The sequence below is a fragment of the Triticum aestivum genome, chromosome 2B, assembly GCF_018294505.1.
Source record: "Triticum aestivum cultivar Chinese Spring chromosome 2B, IWGSC CS RefSeq v2.1, whole genome shotgun sequence".
Taxonomy (NCBI): domain Eukaryota; kingdom Viridiplantae; phylum Streptophyta; class Magnoliopsida; order Poales; family Poaceae; genus Triticum; species Triticum aestivum.
In genome coordinates, this window is record NC_057798.1 from 523,663,004 (window position 1) to 523,668,676 (window position 5,673).

Here is a 5,673-nt window from a genome sequence, read left to right on the forward strand (position 1 = left end):
ATTGCCTTCTTCAGATCTATCATGCCTGCGCACATCTGGTTCTCCTAGCGTCGAACGTGCTGGTTTAACTCTTGGATGAAAGCTGCAATAGATCTATCCTTCCTGGTGCTGATCATCTCCCATTGCTCATCTTGGCGCCCGCAAATCTGGTAGATAGTATCCTTAAGATCCTTATGGTAAACTTCTCCAATGCGTCCGATGGTGATGTGGGCTGCCATGGTCTTTCCTAGACTCCAGGTTGGTGCATCAAAGGAAAACTCTATGGGCTCAGTGACTGGCATGAATGTCCTTCCTGCAACTTGAACTTGAATCATCCAATGCTCCTCTTCTGGCAAGGTGGTGATGTAGGTCCCGGTGAAGCTCGGTACTCTAATGTTCAGTTATCTAGTGACTTCCTTCAAGTGGCCTCCAAAAGGTGTATCTTCATCCGGTTGCGTGAACTTATTCCTTGCATCCGCCATCCTAAAGAGTAGAAAAGAGAGAGGAGTTAGAATTGAGATGAGAGTAGTGATCTAGGGCTTTAGCTTAGTGGTCGTGTCCTATAGTCAGTGTGTGCTCTGATACGATCTTGTAGCGACCAGACCTCAAACAGTCTGATCTTTGTGCATCAGTTTCATCCCTGGATCGGTAATGCTGACATGCACAGTACTTGAAGGATTTATAACAGAGTGGCAATCACACACTTATTACATCAAATGTCTCAAAAGAGAACTTATTACAATGAATATGGCTTAAGGCCATCTAATAACGATAACAGCGGAAGGCTTGGAATATAAAGCAAGTCCATCAACTCCAATGGCATCACTGAGTGAAAGATCACGACCTAAGGCATCTTACTCGTCGTCTGAAAAGTCTGCAACATGAACGTTGCAGCCCGAAAACGGGTTAGCACATGGAATATGCTGGCAATGTAACACATAGAGAGTAATGAACAGAATAATGCTATCACTACATGCATTAATGACCGGTGGAAAGCTCTATGGTTACAGTTTTGCATAAAGCCAATTTTTCCCTACAACAAAGGAATACATTTCACTTAACTATCATGGTGGTTGTTAAACATTGAGAAGGTTCCTCCAACTCAATCCCAATTAAGCTTCAATATTAAACCCAACAATTTAAATTAAGTAACATGATGAGATTCACATGATAATCCAAGTACTAGATACTCAAAACGTCCATAACAGGGGACACGGCTAACCATGATTAGTTTATACACTCTACAGAGGTTTGCGCACTTTTCCTCGCAAGACTCGATCTCCTCCGTTGGATTTCTCGCACTACATGGTGTTTGAGAAACGGATGACCGAGACACAGCCTTTCAAAAGCATTAACTCTTTACTCCGGGCATACAGTACCAACCTACATCCCCTACATTTGCTAGTCTACCACTGAAAGAGGTCACCCAACATACTCAACTATGCTAGAGCCCATAGTAACTTGCGGCTGCACACGGATGTTTCTAGCATGAATAATCTCATGATCCCTTTGAGCCTGGGTGGCAGTCCATAGGAAAATCACACGGTACCCCGGGATTTCCAAAAATACAGGCAACACTGGGTTCCCCAGGTGCCTCAATCCACCCAGATGTAAATTAAAGTTGCCACCTTAAGTTAACCATTAATTAACAATACTCACATCTGTCATGGATACACTCACCCAATCCACGTCTACGTGCATAGCATAGCAATATAAGCAAATGTAGAAGTAACTCCCAAAGGTTTGAAAATAAAGGACAATAGGTACTACCTCATCTACTTCCCAAAACCCACATATTAATCATATCCTAACCATGCAATTGTTTGAGGATTGATCTAATGCAATAAAACTGGGTAGTAAAGAGGTATGATCAAAGTGTTACTTGCCTTGCTGATGATCCGTGAAACATAGAGACTCGTAGTAGCACGCTGCACACTCCGGGTACTCTATCGCAAACAAACAAGCATACAATAAGCACTCATGTAATGCATGGGTAAAACTCAAATAAGTGATCTAACCAGAAATTTCAACTTAAGAACTCCAGTTTGCAAAAAGAATCAAATCAAATGAAACAACGAAACTCAAACGGCGAAAGAAACAAGCTTCATCTACTAATCTGGACCTAAGTCAAATTTTATAGTAGTAAAAACTTGTTTAAGCTGGTTAAACAGAAAGAGGGTTTCGAGACGAAACTCTCGGCGATTGAATCGCCTAATTCCGATAAATGAGCGAAAAGATAAACTAAAACGAAAATTGGATCAAAAATCGTAATCGAAAATAATCACGAAAAACCCTGGAATAAGAAAAACTGATGAACAGGCTAACGAACGAAGGTTCGCTGTCTGCGGCTAAATGGTGAAAACCGTTCGTTAAAATGAACGTACGGACGAACGTCCGCTAAATAAACTAAACCGAGAAAAACCGACGAACCGATCTAAAAATAAATAAACCGAGGTTTCTAAAAAAACCATACGGTTTTCCGAGGAAAACTGCGGCGGCGGCGGGGCTACCTCCGGTGAGTCCGGCGGGGTCCGACGAGGTGGTGGCGGCGGACGGCGACGTCGGCAGAGGGGCGAGGCGACGGCGGCGGCGGGGTCGGCGGCGCGAGGCGGCGGCGGCAATCGGCGGCGGCGGCAGCTTAGGGTTAGGGTTCGGGGGCGCGGGGGGCTGGGGTGGGCTGGGGCACCGGGGTCGCAGCTTATAAAGGCCAGCCCGAGGTGTCCTGGCTGGGTACGGCCTGAAGTCGGTTTCCTTTTTTATAATACTTCTGGCATGCAGAAAAAGGAAGAAAAGAAATACTAAACGGACTCCAAGTAAAATAGCGATAAAACTCCGAAATATAATCTTATTTGATTTTAATATTAAATCTCCATTATTTCTTTATTTTGGGAAAGTCATTTTATTCCCTCTCTCTTCTTTTTATAAAAGAAATATACGAAGATAAAATAATTAAAATCAAAAGATCTCGTTTTCAAAATTTGTGAAAAACTCAAATATGAAAATAACGAAATCCCCAACTCTCTCCATGGGTCCTGGAGTTGCGTAGAATTTCTCGGATCAAACCAAAATGCATTAAAATATGATATGCAATGATGATCTAATGTATAAGATTCCAAATTGAAAATTTGGGATGTTACAAGAACACGGGAGATAGACCAGCCAGTTGGCACACCATGCCCTGCCGCCTCCCATGCCCTACTCGTCCTCAGAGGAGTCCCTGACCTCGGCGGTGCCGGACATTGGACGGCGGCAAGTAGGATGCGTGGCTGACAGTGCTTCCGTCGTCGGCCGCCAGCATGGCCACCGCTTGTGCGGCGACTTGAGCAAGGGCGGCGACCTCGAGCTTCATCCCCGAAGACAAGCTCTCCTGCAGAGCGTTCGCGCTCGCAGTCATGGCGGATGTGGTGCCAGTTAGTAGGACGATGCGCTATGGTGTGGAGGTTAGCTGGGCGTTGCCGCTTTAAGTAGCGCATTTCAGTGAGGCCAAGTGTCCGGGTGCGTCCTTAAGTCGCCAGAGTTGGTTCCTCGGGCACCGAGCCTCTTAACAACGGCATACGGGCGGACGACATGAATGCGGGCAGCTAGCACCGGCTGGGAATGCACTGCGCAATAGCGCGAGGGACGAGGGTTTTTGGTGTACCAGGGTAGTCAGCTGTGGTTGTGGCAACGTTGGAGATGCCCTTTGCTCACATGCGACCCCGCATGTCATCGAAAAAGCAAGATGCCCTTTGCTCTCAGGTCCTGGGGATGCAGTTGGCCGCGCTACACCACTCCGCGGACGTGGCGCGACGCGCGTGCCCTTCGGCGCCCCGTGCATCCTCAACGAGCTGGGTGTTGATCTATTGGTCGTGCCACAGCGCTAACGCCACCGTGTAAAGCGACGATGAGCGTGTCGCTCCCGCATGCCTCGTTTGAACATTCCGCCGAGTATCAATCGCATGTGGGCCTAGACCATGCTTGTATTTCCAATGTTGTAATTTGTCTGACATGCATACAAACAAATAGTTCATTTAAAGTTTCACTTTGCCTCCACTACGTGTCGCTTCCCATATTAGTTTTGACATCCCATTCGGTTCATGCCCCGACACATCTTGACGAGATCGATTCATGTTGAGAGATCAATTTGCGTGTTGTGCAAGGAGATAAAGGTTTGGTCTATATCTATGATAGAAATGACCAGCCGAGGGGGGGGTCTGTGGGGATCAGAGGGAGTATATTGTATATTCATAAGCGAAACGAACATATTGTACCCACCCTAGTCCTCTTTCAATCGATCTTCGGACCCCGAGATGAAATCGAGAGAGAACGAGTGGGTGCATGTGTGATATGTAAGGGGGATTCAAAATTTTGAACCGATGATCACAGCATCCACAAATCATATATAAAGGGTATTCAATGTTTGTTTCGCTCTTGAACGTACAATATACTCCCTCCAATCCTTTCTAGTAGTTTACATATAAGTTTTATGTGTAGTCAAAGTATCTCTACTTTGATCAAACTTACAGAAAAAAGTATCAACATTCACAACGCCCAATCAATATTGTTAGATTTGTACGTACTCCTAGATTTGTGTTCAAACAGACAAGGTTTCCAATTTGTTTTCAACCACATGAATGTGCTTGTTTTCGCGCATGCTCTTCCTACTAGGATTTCGCCAGGTATAGCCAGTCCAATCGTAACTTTTTTTAAGCTCCTTGTCTGGCGAGTATCTTTGGACCCCAAAGAGTTGTATAAGTTGGAAAATGGAGATTTTCCTGTGGCATTGGCCATTGGGAAGCTAGCTATTGCATTTGAAGGCTCCACAGAAAGAACCCGCAGGTACTATTACGACAGGTGGCTTCGAATCCAGTTTGTTAGTGGTTTGTCTCTCGGTTAATAAAAATAAGCTTGAATCGCTCCATTCGTAGATCAATCAGCTAAAGTTGTTAAAACAATAGTACTAGTGGAGTACTGACAACATCTGTAGTAGAGTATGCAGTGCTCATAGTACTCCCTCCGTTCCTTTTTAGTCTGCATATAAGATTTGGTCAAAGTCAAACTTTGTAAAGTTTGACTACCTTCATAGAAGAAAAATAACATCTACAACACTAAAGCTATATGGTATGAAAATTAATTCCATTTTGCATCTAACAATATTGATTTCATATTGTGAATCTTGATATTTTTCTCTATAAACTAAGTCAAAGTTAAAAAAGTTTGACTTTGACGAAATCTTATATGCAGACTAAAAAGAAACGGAGGGAGTACTCCCTCCTTCCATTTATATAGGGCCTATGTGGAGGAGAGAGATGTGAAAAAGTAAAGGGAGTGAGCTCTCATGTAAGATCCTAGCTATATACGCATTCCTAGTTAAATACAATAAATATGAAGAAAGAGATAGAGGGGAGATGGGAAAAGTACTAATACAATAGCCAACCTTATATATTTTTTGCGGGAAATAGCCCACACTACTATATGAGTGCATATAGATGAAGGCTATAGATGACATGGCAGTTCCTTATAGCCATCGACTACCTATATTGTATTAAATAGTACATGAGATAGATGAAATAGCCCACCATGCTCTAATGTGTTTTTCAAAACCGCCTTTGACTATTGACAAGATTAATAGTACATGAGATGTATAATGTGAAAATTATATCATTGGAAGCTCCTTTCACATACGAATTTGACCGTATGCTTTGTGTAAGTTGC